Here is a 16,903-nt window from a genome sequence, read left to right as displayed (position 1 = left end):
TTAATTAACACAGCCAAAATGTCATGCTCATCCTTCATGGGAGAGGTAAGTGCTGAGGAGTTTAGCAGGCAGGTAGTGTGAGGGTTTGTGTGAGTATATGTGAGGGCTGCATATATGAGTGTGTATGTGTGTGTCTGCCTGGGAGGTTGCAGTAGGGGGAATTAGTGGGGGGGTAGGTTAGGTGCGTGTGTGTATAGGGGTGAGTATGTCTGTGTGACTGAGTGGGAAGGGGGTTGTGTGTGTGTGGGGGAGGGGTAAACACTAGACACCAAAAATAACAGGTCATGACTTAGCACTTCGCAAAGACGTGAGTGGGGAGATATTTGTCAACTTAGGTTTAGGTAAAGGGTTTGTGGTATGTGTGTATGTGTGTGTTTTTGAATGTGTGTAATTTGTGTGGGAAAGTGAATGAGATGGACAACTTGTGCTAAATTTAAAGGCATGCAGATTAACCAATAATAAGATTTTTCTTCATTGCATCTAATGTACCTCAGTACTGTAATTCTACATACTGCAGAAGCAGGGCCTTTTTACCAAAGAACTTACCGTAAGCACCAGAGTTCATTCTGAATCCCTGAGAGAGTTCATAAACACTCTTGAAGCTGCTTAAGGTAATACTTTTATTTCATTGACTTGACTAATGTCCTGGCATATTACCTTCATGGTTACAGATTCAAATGCACACAAAGCTTAAGAAACAGAAAGAAAAATAGAAGCATCATTTCAAAAAAAATCTATACCATTACCTATGTTAAATTAATTAGATAAAATCAGTAAAAACAAATATGTACATTAACTGACGTGATAACCTTAATAAGTATGGTGGTCTAATTAAAATAATTGGTAATAAGCAGGTACTTAGTTAATGATAGTAATAATTAGACATTCTTATAATATTGATTGCACTAAAAGGGTTTATTTTCAATCCATTATAGAGCTCAGTTGGCTGTAGTGTCTTAAACACAAAAATAAATCATTGATACATTTAAATATAATTCTTGGAGTTCCCAGTGGTACATACAAACTTAAAAAGGTTACTATTTTGTGCATGTGCTTCTAAAATGGATTTCTTCAGGACTCGTAACTGAAATATTTGGAATATCATTAATACGTCCTTGTATCCTAATCCTGACTATTGTCTTAGTTTGCTCTATGCAATACTTATATGAGCAACTTATAGCATAAACCACTACTGAATCATAATACCCATTGTGATTTAGAACTGTAAAATAGTGACTTTTGATAAAATATGTAGTTGTTAAATCCCTTAAAGGGCATATACAGCAATCTTATAAGGTAAAGTACAGTGAAAAATTGTTGTACTCTGGAAAATAGTCAAAGGGACCAGATCATCAATTATGCTTTGGTGAATTTCTAAAAGAAACCTTAATGGTACTAGAAAGTGTACCTTCAAGAACTGAGTCACTCAGTACTTGATGGTAGTGCTTTTTGACAATTCTGATTATGTTGTTAATGACAAAATCATATAACAAAATAAGCATCCTCTAAATTAAAGTTCTGCAGCAAAAAGCTGATGGCTACATGCCACTTTTATTATCATACTCTGGTTTTGACCACTTAAGAAATGGTCAAGATATCTAAGCCATAACATTGGGCCTTTATCCTCTCAACCATGTAACTGGCTATATAAGAAAATTCCTTATCTTCAGAAAATATCCTGTGGACTCTGGCAAAGTCTTCATATGCTAAAGAATTTATCAAATGTACAGAATGGGTGCTACCAGGCAATAACAAGTTTCTTGCTTGCTGTGAGTTTTCTAAAAGATAGTGGCTTGATGTTTATATTCCCTAAATAATAAATCAGGATTCTTTTTATATTACTTGTAGATGAAATACCCACATTATTTCAACTGAGTCTATGAAAAGTTGTAAAATAACAGTCACACTACCATTGACTCTAAAAACAAATCAATATTTTGAGTATACAAAAGTAAATTGGATAAAAATTAAGAATTACTACAAATGTAATGTGTCCTAGAGAGACCCTAAAATAGGTAACAGAGCTATGACAAATATGTCCCTATTTTTCATAATTTTAAACTGCAAAAAAATAATTGCCATAAAAATATAAAAGTTATTCTTTAAACCAGAGTCAATATGTTTGGGCTGTAGCATGAACAGCTGGAAAAGTCAATTACTGAGCATATTATATTTCAAGCTGTGGAAACCCAAGGTGTAATAAAAAGCATTAATTGAGGCATTTGGGTTAGTAGAAAGGGATGAGGCTTATAAGAGTTTAATACCCTTAAGCATTGCTATAGTGGAAGGAGATGGGAAGGATAAGCGAGTATCAATATTGTTGTGGGAAGGTGATTAGTGCTGCAGAAAAATGGAATGTGGGTTATTTTTCATAATTTGAGAAGAGTAGAGGTTGCATTTCAGGTGGGGTTATCAGACACCTTGGGTTACAAAGTACCATGTTCTATCACATAGAGGAGTCTGTTCAGGAAGGTATGTGAATTGTGAAGGGAACATTGCATAAGACTGAAGGCTAGTTGACCAAACCTTAATATACAAAAAAATACTTGAAATTCATTAAAATGAGCAGTTATATAAATGGTGGACACACTTCCGGTCCCTCACAACATGAGAATTTTGCCCTAACTCGTTAAACTTGTATAACAGTGTCATAGTGCTCAAGAATGTTATTTAAACCCAAGAGAACACAAATAAAATTCAAAGTATGGCCTCCTTTTTTCACATCCTACTTCATAGGTTCATAGGTAACTACTAGGACCATTTTAAAACTAGACAATTTTCCTTTTTGTGCTCAAAATAACCTATCCCATTTGGCTATAGATTGGCCTTACCCATCCCATGGTCAATAATTATACATTACCCCTAATGAGAACAACTGGGATCATATCATAGATAATTTGAAAGGACCATGCATGGGATAAACCATTTTGGAGTTGCATCGGTCCATTGGCAGTACAGGAGGCAGTCCTGGGGTAAATGTTCTGTTTCCCATCCATAGATCTAAGTTGTGCTTGAAAATGGATAGGGATGAACTTTGTTTTATGTGGATGGGTAGTCTGTTCCATAACAGCGGTATCCTCTGTGAAATATATTTGTTCTGCCAAACCATTCTGTTGATGTTGCAGAAGAGTTTTAGATCCCTAGACTATTTCTGATGACATTTGACTTGCTGATGTGCAGTAAATCCATCAAGATCAGAAAATGGCGTGTATGCCAGACATTGGTCACCTCTTAGTAGTGTGTAGGATACAGAGTATAGTGACAGGGCTTTGAGTTGGTCCATGTAGGACATGTTGTTTAGGCCTCATATCCTTTTAGTAAGGTATCTCTGTGGATGTTCCTATTGTTGCATGTTTCTGGATAGATACATGCCCAAAGGGGACATTATATTCAATGACTAGCCTAATGAGGCCTGAGTAAAGGGGAACTATGACATTCCTAGATTTAGACACAATCCCTTTGTTTATAACCTGTGCAATATAGAAAGACTTTCTTACAGCAATAGACACGTTAGTCAAAACTTAGGTCACTGTCGACATAAATTCACAAATTCTGAACACCTGGATCAATTGTTAAGGGCGTATTGTCAGTGTGCTATTTTCCCGGGGTAGGTGACTTCCCAAATGATACAATAATGCATTTTTTGGTGTTTAGTTTTAGACCATGATTTTGACACCAGTTATTTATTTGAGGCAAACCTTCCTGCAGGATGGCTATGCCATTTGGGGATTCCATGGCTGCTCCTAGCTGCAGGCATCTGCAAACTTAGTCAGCCAGAGCCCTTTAGTATTGGGGTTTACTTCAGGAAAAGTAGATGCCAAGCAGGAGAGATCCCAGCACAAACTCCTGTTCAATTGCAAGTAAAATTGAGGTAATAGAACTTCATCTGCAAACAAATAAACGTATTCTAGTATATGGTCATTGGTCTATGGATGTTTATGTCAAATAGGCTCATAGGTGATTACTAAGATAATGACCCTAGGAGGCTTTTTTAAGCCTAGCCGTGCTTTGCAATATGAGAATCAACCTCTGTACCTTGTGTCTGTAACATAAATACCTTAATCATTATTCCAACCCCAAACCCTGTTTTTGAATGAACTACTCTATTTTTTTTACATTTCCTTGCTATGTAAACAAAACAGCCATCTCACAGCAATAAACTGATCACTCTGAAATACCATACAGAGCAATATTAATTAAAAATATGGTAACATAGCTTATGTTGTTGAGAACTGCCTAAGTGTGCATTTAAGTAAGATGAGAAGAATTCTTGTAGCTGCAAGTTCTCTAAATTCCATGCTAGGGAATTCTGAAAGAACTTTTCAGATGGATTCACTCTACCTCTACATTCCATGACATGAAATTCTGAAGGACCTTTTCAGGTACTTTGCACTTTATCTCTACATATCAATCTATTCACAGGACACAATCCATTCATGTTCAATGTGTAATAATATTTCCTTTGTCTTAAACTGTATAACTTCCATCTGACTTCCATTCCCCATATTTACTTCTTTGTCCATCTTGTTTAGCCTCACACCAAAAACACTTACAGCCAAACAAGAAATGTCCCATTTGTCTCCTAATGAAAATGTCTGTCTTCATACTGAAAGACATTCCTCCCCTTCACCCTTGGATAATTCTGTGTTGTACACTCATTGTTGGATTTGTTTGCCCCATCTTCTTATTGGTACTCCACTTGTCCTTTTGTATTATATGGAATGACTTTTCCTAGACAGGATTAATAAACCTGAATCCATTTTCTTCTTTATCCTGCTTAGGATCACTCCATCAAAGTTGCATGTTTTACTAATGAGAGACTATACAGTTCTGCTAGTAATGTCATAAGTACCACTGTCAGTTCTGTTAGCAACTTGCAGATGTACATCTACATTAGTGTTTGCCTTTAAAATACTTTTCTTTCCTTCTCCACATTCTGAACATTCACTTAGAATGACAATACACAAGCCTGGCAGTGGTCCTAACTCGTATGTCTCCTAGTCCACTGGTCAGCTCTACATCAGTTGTCACAGTTCTCAGCAAGTTTGCCAGTACAGAAACCTATTTAATGGCCACTTGTAATTGGCAACACAGAAACCTATTTAATGGCCACTTGTAATTGGCAACATTAAAAGTTTTTTTTTGAAACCCAGGCAGGCAACTCCTATTAGCTAACACAATTTCTAATCACAATTTCTCATTCAGACTGTTAGCATCATTTGACAGGGCCCTCATTTTGAAAATGCATATTGAACTGGATTTTGTACCTCTGTAAATAATATACTAATTTATATAAGTACCGACCGAGTTGGTTTTACTGTTAGTGAGGTCAGTTATGGAGCTAGATAATTTCTCCCTCGTCCTAAACTGGCAGATTACATTTAAATGTTTCATGTGCATATTTGCTTTGTTATTTTTAACAGTTTTTCTCTGAATGTCTTTACTTTTCAAAATTCTTTATTTCACATCAGTATTTATTACATGTTAATTTTCTTATCACAGAGGTTGCTAGGACTACCAAGTGACCTAATAGTAATTAAGAAATATTTATTTCTTTATGAAGCGCACTACAATTTTTTTTTTATTATCATAAGTTGCAGCAGTCTTGTACTCTTCCTGATAATATTTATTTATTTACTGACATTTAGTGACTGGGAAAGTCCAACTGGGTCAGGGACCCATTTTCAGCAGAGGCCCGGGAAGAAAAGCTCCAGTACAGTCATTTACAGATAGAACAGTATATCAAAAATACAAATACATAGATCATAACATTGTTTCTAAAGTGCCATCAGATAGTATAGAGAATACAATATTTCAATACATCAGTTGCATAGTGTTTATCTTTCAAGTATATAATACACAAATGAAATAGACAGAATGTTTGGAATAGACTTGAGGGGAAAAAGGATTAGCTACATTAAAGAAATCATAATAGAAGAGATGGGTAGACTTGAAGTGAAATTAGACTGATGGTAGAAAGGGTATATATGTGTTAGTGGGTAGTGTATTAAGAGTTAGAGCAGGAAAGTTGGTAGGATGTTTGAGGATAGGTAGAACGGAAGTGGGGGGAGGGAGGCAGTAAAAAGGGTGAGTAATATGTTAGATTTGGCAAGGATAGGTCCTAGAATTGTAAAGCTAGTTCTTTAGAGTGAGCTTGAAATTTTTGGGGTGTTCTATGCTGGTAATGTTACTTGGAAGGTTGTTCCAAAGTTTAGCTATGGCATAAGAATAGAGACACTCACCAGCTCTTTTGTTAGGTTTGTGTATGTCTACAAGTTGCCTATTATTTGAGCGGAAGTTTCTAGTGGGTCAGTAGGCTTTTAGGACTGGGCAGCTATCAGGCTTATATATTAGTTTTTGTACCAATGTTAGTTGTAGGTAGTTGAGGTAGTGGGGAAATTCTAGCCAATTAACTTCCCTGAGAGCATTGCAGTGATGGGTGTGGTAGGATGAGTTAGTGGCAAGTTTTGCAATTATATAGTAAGAAGACAGGAGTTTAATTTACAGTTCTTTCATTGTTTAAACCAGAATAACAATCCATTCCCTCCATGGTTCAGAAAACATTATTTATTAATTCCTTTGTTGTTCTGCATATTTCATCCCTTGCCTTAATGAGATGCCTAACTCCATGATGTGTCTGTTTCCTCTGTCCTTGCTATTGATATCTTTTATCATTTTATTTATCCTTTGTTGACCTAGTTAGTCCCACTAAGCTGGTGGCCTCCTTTCAGGAGAGACCCCAGGTAATATTTATACTACTAGGGGAATATGTTCATTAGTGGATACTTTCTTTGATTGCCTTGATGTCAGCACACTAAACTCTAGATGTGGCTGCATTTTTTTACATTTTGTTGCACTTGTCTTTTGCTCTGGGTGTTGTCTTGGCCTGATGAATGCCTTCACTAAGGCAGTTACTACCCAGAGGATCACTGTTCATTATTTTTTCCTCTAATGCTTCATTGATGATATCTGCCAGCCTGCAAATAGATCTTGGCTACTAACTTTATTTATAGCAACTGTATCTGAATTTGTATTTCCTCTCTCCACCTCCACAGGACCTTTCCCAATGGCTCCACTAGTTGCATTCAGATGGCCCATTTGTTCTATGGGAGGGGGTGAGGATTAAGCCTCTATTTCTCTATTCCTGCCTTAGAAGCCTATTGATCATTACAAGCTTTGGGACCTGCAGAGCACCTACCCTTTCCCTCCATAGGCTGCTCACAGACTCAACATAGCTACCTGATTGGGGAGAGGAGATGTGCATGCTTCCACATATTCCTCCTGTTTTCCCATCTCATAGGTTCCTAGGAGGCTACTAGGCTAATAGACCTAGGCCCTTAACAAGCCTGGCCATGTGATACCTTTCTTCTCTAGTTGACCGTGGTCATTGTTAGAAGAGCAAATCAGTGATTAGCACTGACTGCCTCTGTCCATGAAGGACACAGGTGCCACCCCCTGGGTGAATTTACGGTCTCCCATCCAGCTGTCAAGGTTGCACTTAAATAGGGTCATTGAGGAGCTCTGCTTCACTTGAAGTGGGAGTTTATTCCAGAGAAGCGGCAATCTCTGGGAGACATATCTGTCTCGCCAACCTGTTTTTTTTATGCCACAAGTTAGGTTGTGATCCCTGGAGCAAGTGACTCTTGTCCCATTTGATTTGCGGACATGCAGCATTTCCATTAGGGCAGGGTCAGAGATCACTCTGTAGGCTAGGGATATGTTGTCTTTCAGTAGCCTGTAGGACACAGAGTACAGAGACAGGGCCTTCAGTCTTTCTGTGTAGGTCATCTTTTGGAGGCCCTCAATTTTCTTGGTTAGAAACCTCTGTGGTCTTTCCAATTTTTGCAGGTGTCTGGAAAGGTACATGCAAAAGGGAACATTGTACTCAATTAGTGGTCTGATGAGGGTCGAGTATAGAGGAGTTGTAACATCCTTAATTTTAGATGTGATACCCTTATTTATGAGATGTGCAACATTGAAATCTTTCCTTACCACTGTAGAGACATGGCAATTAAAGTTTAAATTGCTGTCAACCTGTGTTCTCAAGTCTCTCACCACTGTGTTTGAGTTTAGGGGGGTGCTATCTATAATGTAATTTTTCATGGGCCAAAGGGGATAATGACACATTTTTTTGCATTTAGTTTTAGGCCATGACTCTGGCACCAATCATTAGTATGCATTAGCCCCTTTTTTAATATGTTAACATCGTTGGAGGACTTAGTGATTACACCAAGTTTGCAGTCATCTGTAAACTTGGTAAGCCATAGGCCATCTACTTTCTCCTGGACATCTGAGAAGTAGATGCAAAATAGTACAGGACCCAGCACAGATCCCTGTGGGCCATCACAGATAACTGGACTACTGGTGGAGGCGGAATCCCCAACTTTGACAGTATGCATTCTGCCAGTGAGCCAATCTGCTACCCATCTAGTGATGTATGGATTAATCCCCATTTTTTTTTAATTTCTCCAAATCTTTTGGGTTTCCATTACCATGATGGGAATGGACCACATTCCTAAGTCAAAGTATGATTAAAGTTCATGAAATTAGTATTGTTTCAATCTTTGATGTCAGCCAAAAGTGCTCTTCACAGCACCCGCAGTGTGCCCAGTAATGACTCCTTTTGAAGTTTGTATGGGGTTATGTGTATTAGTAACATATCTAAATGCGATTGTAGATTCTTTTTTATAAGACCCATTGTTGCTACTACTGTTGGAACTGTCTGGGTATCTTTCTTCCACATCACTTTCACTTCTGCTTGCATATCTTGATATTTTATGACTTTGTGTCTCTCTGTACACAAGACACTGTAGTCACTGGGTGTAGCAATTACAATGATCAATGATATTTTTTTTTCTTTTCATGGAAAATTATATACGGTTTTCTTTGGTAATGGGTGATCCCATGTGATGTAGACTTCATCTTTTTCTATGATGCTTTGTGGCTCATGTTTCCAGTGTTTTTCAGCCACTTCAATACCATAATGTTTACACAATCCCCAGTGCAACAGTCCAGTCACATTATTATGGCTTTCAGTATACAGTCCTTTTGCCATTAGTATGTCACAACCAGCAACAAGTGTGTGACTGTTTCCAATTCTGTTTTACAAAACCTACATTTGACTGTTTCTCCCACAAGTTCAATGGATTTTGTAAACCAACGTGTGCATAGCTCACTATCTTGGGCCGCCAATATTAACCTTTCATATTTTGGTTTGAATTCGCCTCTCTTAACTATTCTTGCATTCGATCCTGATCAACATGAGGTTCTTCCGGAAGTTTTCTATACTTGCAACTATATTTATGGATTTTCCACATTTCTTGCCCTCTCATCCGATCCTTCACTTTCTATTCTTTCTTTTGTTTTTGGCACATTCAGCTGCTGCCTGATTTTTATCTACTTCTAGTTTGAGTTCCATTCCTGCTTGATGCCGATAAGCTTCTGCTAGACTAAGCAGGGAAGTCATCTTAGATTTATTCTCCACATGTTTCAAAACTTTCAGTACATTTTAAACTTGCACTACATTTGGGTCTTGTGATGTCAGCAGATATGTGCGCAGTTCCACGATTGCAGATCTATACATGTAATCAATTTCAAGTAGGCCCATACCTCCTTCTGAATGAGGAATATATAATCTTGGTATGCACTGATTTTTTATAAATCATTTGTTGAGCATGAAGCATCCTTCTTGTTTTCATGTCTAATCTATCCAACATGTTTTGAGGCCAGTCAATCACTCCAAAGCTGTAGGACAGGAAGATCAAATTGGTTTATAGCTTGAATTTTGTTCCTAGATGTCAACACTGTTTTCAGGATTAATTTAAGTCTTCTAAAATATTCCTTGCTAAGTTTTACTTGCATTTGTTCATTTTTTATTGTTGATCCATCATCATTTTCCAAATACTTATACACTTCCTCTTGCTCAAGTTATTTATATCATGTTCTTGTCCCAGACTGACATTTTCTTGGTGCTGCAGCTTTCCTGCTTTAAAGGTTGCTTTTGCACATTTATCAAGACCAAATTACATTCTTATATCATCTGAAAAAGTTTTGACTACTTGCAGTTGTGCTTTCAGTTCCTCATCCGATGAGCTATACAATTTTAAATCATTGACAAAGAGAAAATGTGAGGTCTTTACACTTTGTTTTCTAGGAGCCAAATTATAACCATGGCTGAATCTGTTAAGTAGACAGCTTAAAAGGTTAAGGGCAAGACAGAATAGCAGCGGTGACAGGGAGTCACCCAGGAGTATCCCCCTTTGAATTTTTATGCCTGGAATAATAATTTGTCCTTTATCATGGCTTAATTACAAAGTGGTTTGCCACTTTTAAATGGTCACTATAATGTAGTTGATCTGTGTGGGGTGTATCTTATACATTTTTAAGCACTCTTTTATCCACAAATGTAGGATACTATCAAATTCTTTTTTGTAGTCAATCCATGCCATACTTAGATTATTTCCCTTTTTATAGTTCTCCATTATGACTTTATCTAGCAACAAATGATTCTTTGTTCCATATGACTCTCTTTTATTACCCTTTTGTTCTATTGCCATGATTGAATTTTCTTCTAAATGACTATAAACTCTGTTAGCATCAATTCTGGTATATAGTTTATACATCGTCAGAAGGCAAGTTATTGGTCTATGATTTTTAGGATAACTTGCCGGTTCACTTTTAAGTAGGAGCATTGTTTTTCCTGTTGTTAACCATGTTGGTGTATGTTCGGGGTGCGCATATAAATAGTTCTTACTCATGGCTAAATCTTCATGCAAAGATGTTAATACTTTTAGCCAGAAGTTAGGTACTGCATCTGGGCCTGGGATTTCCCAACTGGAGGCTTTTCTAAACTTTATCTCAATCTCTCTGGTCGTTACCTCATCCTGTTTCATATCCTGTACCTTTGAACGTCTTATTTTTTCTTTTACTTCTTCCATCCATTTCGCATCTTTGTTATGTTCCACATGATCTTCATAGATATTTCTCCAAAACGTATCTATTTCTTTTTTTTTTGGGGTGGTCTTTCAATTTCTTTTGCCTTGTTTCCTAATTGTTTGTAGAACTTTTTGGGGTCATCAATAAATTGCTTATTTTGTGCTTTTCCTTTATATTTATCTGTGTATCTTCTAAGTTTTTCTGCCTGTGCTGAGATTTTTATAGATTATTATTTGCAATAGTGCAAGATAGATCCAAATCTGTTGTAATACTGCATATTGCTTTTATCGCGTCTATCTTTCTAAGTATTTTTGTTGATCTGTTCCCTCTTCTATACTCTTTTCACAGTGACACTTCTTGTCTTAATTGCTTTACACTTTTTTCTAGTCAATACTTCCATGATGGTATTCAATTTCTCACTTCCTTTCCCTCACTACCCTATGTTCTTGTGGTAGAACTTTATCTGTTATTAATTTAGCTGCACCGTAATATATCCTGTTTACTTCTGTTATATCGTGCGGATCTCTATGGACAGTTCTAATTACTGTGTTCATTTGTTTTATCAATCTTCTTACTTTTTGGGATTTATTGACCTTATGCAGTCTATTTCTTTCATTGATCTTAATATGTCTATCTATCTATATATATATATATATATATATATATATATATATATATATATCAAAACCCAACCCGATGGTCGTAATGCAGTCTATTCAATAAAATCCAGTAAGGAATTCAAGGAAAAGTCTTGCTTAAAACAGAAGTTACCGGTTTATTATTATAATCCTTACTGGATTTTACTGAATAGACTGCATTACGACCATCGGGTTGGGTTTTGATATATCTCAGTTTTGGTTTTGTTTGGTGATCGTTTGTTATATATATATATATATATATATATATATATATATATATATATATATATTTATCTATCTCTATTAAATCAAGCAACTCTTCTGTTAACTCATTTCTTCTAAACTAAGGGCACACACTTTGTTGTTCTCCATTTCCTGCAGTCACTTTATAGAGAGTTCTATAGCATCTTCCTGTGGCACATTCTCTTTAAGTCCATCCTGTGTCATCCGTTACTCTGTCATATGGGAACTCACTGGCCTATCACTCCTCAACATTAATTGCATTAAAGTTGCCACAGTTTCCTGTCCATTCCCTTGCTGTCCAGCTTCAAATGAACATTTATACTGGTTTCCTGTGGAAGGCTCCAAAATATCTTCATATGGCAACTGCACAGTTGCTTCCCATTCCATTGGTTTCTCCATAATTTGGATGTCTATTGCTCTATCCTGCTGTGATACTTTCTGAGTTAGATTTTCTACACTGAATCCTTCACATCACAGGTACTCCATAACCTCAGTTTCTATTTCTTTAACTTCACCATTACTAATATCCTTTTCTACTTTTCCTCTTTGTCTTCTTATTTTTTTGTATTGTAAAGTTTTCCATGTCTGGATTCCTTTGCCTGTATTACTCTTCAAATATCTTTGGTGCTTCTCTTTTTGTATTGATTAGTTTTGCTTTCTCCTTTGCATAAATATTACAGCAAATTAAATCTCTTTTTCTTTCCCATTTCCATATTTCTTCTTCGGTTGTCTCCTGAACTTCCTGTTTCTTCTTACTTTGGGGACTCATTCCATTATGGTTTGATATAACCTGGGTTAGACCTTCTATACAAAATCCTTCACTTTGCAGGCATTCCATAACTTCAGCCTCTATTTTTTTAACTTCTACTTTGCTAATCTTATTTTCTACATTTCTGCATTTTCTCTTTGTTGTTTGTCTTTTCGGCTTTTCCCGGTTAGGGGTCGCCACAGTGAAACTCCGGTCCGCTAATGATTGGAAGTAGATTTTTATGGTGCAGAGTTGTCAGCCCGATGCCCAGCCTTCAGCAAAGGCACGCTCATTCACGCATGTCTTTCGGAGGTCACTCGACCATGGGGAGGACATGCAGACTCCACACAGAAGGCACTCCAGTCAAGAATCGAACAGGAGAACCTCTTGCTGTGAGGCAACAACACTACCACTGTATCACTATTTTTTATTGTGAAATTTTCCATATCTGGATGCCTTTGCCTGTATTTCTCTTTGAATATCTTTGGGGCTGCTTTTTTGTATTGATTAATATGGCTTTCGGCTTTGCATAAATATTGCACCATATCAAATTTCTCTTTCTTTCTTTCCCATGTCCACATTTCTTTTTTATACTTTTTAAAAATCTCTAGGTTTTGTTGTTTATATTTCCACACTTCCACGGATGCTTCTTTTTCATAACAGATCAATGTTTCTTGGTCTATATAATGTTTTCCTCAAATCTGTTGTATTAATGAACACACATTTTTATTTGAGATTTCTGACAATTTTTCTTGTGGAAGTATTTTTCTTTCCTCTAGTTTCTTTCTTAATATTTTTGTATATCTTTTGTCTGGAAATTCCGGGCTTTTTGCATAATAGTAACAATACATGATTCCTTTCTTATCCTCTAGTCCACTCTATCATCTTTGTGTCTCTTCTTTGGCCTATCCTTTTTTCTGATTTTTGTGGACTGCTACTTCCTTCTGCAACAGGGAGGCCATCCTCCCCCTGGGGCTGGCCTAGCCCCATTTTAGGAGTGTTTCTATATTTTGAGGATTCTACACTGTCATTTTTTCCAGTCCTGGCACCAGTGTGCCTACCAGGATTGGTCACTTTTTTATCCTGGGTTTTGCGTACCCAGCTATCTTTTTTTATTTTTTTGCCTACTTCTGTCCATGACATATGCTATATAAAATACAGTCTTTATATCAATGTCATCTTGGTGAGATTTTGTGAAAAAACAGAGTTCACCTCATGAAGGTACTAACCAAGACTTGAGGATGAATTCACTTTCAGCAATACTACTCACCTTTGCTTTCTGACTTACCATCTCTACATTCAGACCCCTAATCTACAGCTGGGAAAGTTTCTCAATGATACCTGAGTGGGGGATTGTGTCAAAGGCCTTAGCTAAGTCAAGATAGGTTGTATGTGTTGCTTTGCCCTCATCCAAGGCTTTAGTGACATTCCTAAAGTAGTCCACCAGGTTTAATAAGCAAGACCTGTCCTTAACAAAGCCGAACTGGGTCAGGTCAAGAGTTTAGAGGTTGCCTATGTCCTTGTTGATAAGGTCCATTTTGATTCTTTCCATGGTGTTGCAGATAAGGCTGGTTAGGCTTATGGGTCTAGAGCTCCCAGGGTCTATTGATGGACCCCCTTTGTGGAAGAGGATTACTGTTGCTGTTTTCCAGTCTGTTGGAACACAGCCAGTGTTAGGCTGTGGTTTAAGAGAGTGCCTAGTGGTTCTGCAAGGTCTTGTATTAGGCTATTTAGTAAGCAGCCTGGGATGTTAATTGGTCCCATAGAGGCCATGTTTTTGGCCTTGGAGAGCACTGTTATGATTAACTGTTTAGAGATACTAGATAGAGGACTGGTAGCTAGTATGCTTTGGGATATGACTAGTGGGGACACGGGGGTGAAGTTTGCACCAAATCTGTCAGCTAGCAGGTTGGCAATTTTCTCAGGTTCAGTATGAGTGGTACTGTCAACTATTAGTTTAGCACAAACCTTGGCCTTCCATTTTAGATTTTGGATGTAGCTAAAGAATGCCTTATGATTATCCTTAGCTAGGTATTCTAATTTAGCTTCATAATTAGCTTTAGAAGACTTTACAATATATTTGATTTGCTTTTTTAAGCTGTGGATGGGGTTCTTCCACAGCTAAGTTAGTTCCCTCTTGTTCTCAGACATTAGTTTCTTACTCTTGTTATATAAGCTATTTATACTTGAGGTTCACCAGGGTAGCTGTTTTTTTTTTTTTGTCGGGACCTGATTTTGATCAGTTCATGTACAGCTGAGTTTATACAGTTGTATAAGTGGTTATACAAGGAATTTGTGTACACCTCTGCATAGGAGTCTTTGTTTGTGGTGATAGCAGGGGGGGTTCAAAACTATTCATACCATTGCTTAGTAGGCTGTAGTTTGCTTTGGAGAAATGTTTCATTATTTTAACTCTTGTGAGGAGGGAGAGTCAGGGCCAATCATTACTTCAACCAAAAATGATTTATGATCAGACCTTACCAGGCAGGACAACACATGGGAGGTAGTGCAGTGCCCCCCCCCCCATGCTGCTGAGTACTAAGTCTAGGACATTTGAGCCACTTGTGGGGGCACAGACCATCTGTTCCAGAGCATTTGTATTGACAAAGTCCAGGAACCTCAGGGCGAGCATGTTAATGGTCATATATGTCTCCCAGTCAATGGAAGGATAGTTGAAATGACCCATGACCAAGGTGTTTTACCATATAGTGAGTGACTGTAGTAAGTCCACGTAGGCAGTGTGTTTCTCTTAGTTCATGGTGGGTACCTGTACCTAACAATGATGTGGAAGGAGGTTTTACCTATAGTTAGTTGGACTTGGAGAAGCTCAACAGAGTCATACTGTTTGACCAGTTTCAATGTGTATTTGTCCTTAATAAAGATGGATACACCTCCACCTTTGATTCTTTCATGCTCATTTTGAGGTCTGAAAGTGGGATAGGCATTGTAGCCCTGCACATCTGGGGTACTCTCTGTAGCCTTGAACTATGTCTCAGTGACTGCACAGACATCAGCATCTTCCAAGTTGAGGAGTGCTTCAAACTTCTAGAATTAAGCAGCATGACCTTGAGTTTGTCTCAAATGGTTTTTTTTTACGTCAGAAATGATGTTGCGATGTTGCCTTAAAAAGGCACTATACAGGAGGCAAGTACCTTTTTGCCAGTAACCAAAAGCCAAGAGGCGACGGGTGAAGACCATCCCTGGGAAAGCAGCATGGTCTGTTGACCATGTCTTCCCAGGCTGACAGATACTGGAACCCCTTTGACTGACACCATAAACTAAGCCAATTGTTGAAGTCAATATTTTTTTGATTATACTGAGGCATCATCCTGAGTGAAGGTAGAATGCTGCTTAGTGCTAGGGGCATACCTGCCTGTATGTAGAACAATAAGGTCAGAGAATGAAGTACTTCAAAGAAACAAGTAAATATTCGATAATCCAACAATGAACTTAACAAACACGGCTGGAACAGAGCTGAACAACTTTATTAAAATAAAAAATAAAAAAATTGATTTTCTAAGAACTTAAAACTAAGCCATTTTGATACATTCTATAAAAAATCTTATATGTCTGAGATAATACTTCTAAAATATATTTTTATAAAAAAAAAATAAAAATAATATATATATATATATATATATATATATATATATATATATATATATATATATATATTCCTTAAGCATATTTAAACATACATTTTAAAAATATATTCTTCTAAAGAATATAGTTGCATTGGTGCAGCAAAACCAGTTTGAAACCATCACAAACTCACATTGTGAATAACTTAGAAAATAAATAATATAAATAACATAACAAAACAAGACAGCGCAAAATTATTCACCTATCACTTGATGATATAGATGTTAAGGCCAAGATCACTATGAAAATGTAAACATACAAATATCAAGATTCAAAAGTCAAAATTAATGTGCCAAGGGTCAAGCTATCAAAAAGGGCTTCAAGTATACTCTATCATTCAAGTCATATCCCTTGTTGGCTTGTAATCTAATCATCCATTTCATCTCTAGTTTCTCTGTGAAATTTTTATAATTACCTAACCTTGCATTTAGTAGAAATGTTGCTTTGAAGTTGCTATATGGGAATAATTGTGATAACAATACTTTTATTTTTAGAAAACTAACTACCTTTACCCTTCAGCTTCATCCATTATTAGAGGCCTTTGAGAAGATTTGTGAAAAAAGATTTATTAGAGCCTATGCAGTTTAAGAGCAAGAGTAACCATTTTTATAATTTAGATAAATCTGAACATCAAGAACTCATAGATTTATAGAATAATGTTAACATTGTTATTAGCCCTGCAGATAAGGGTGGAGTA

Source organism: Protopterus annectens, chromosome 1.part0 (assembly GCF_019279795.1).
Source record: "Protopterus annectens isolate FY-2018-M chromosome 1.part0, PAN1.0, whole genome shotgun sequence".
Lineage (NCBI taxonomy): Eukaryota > Metazoa > Chordata > Ceratodontiformes > Protopteridae > Protopterus > Protopterus annectens.
Note: the sequence above shows the minus strand (reverse complement) of the source record.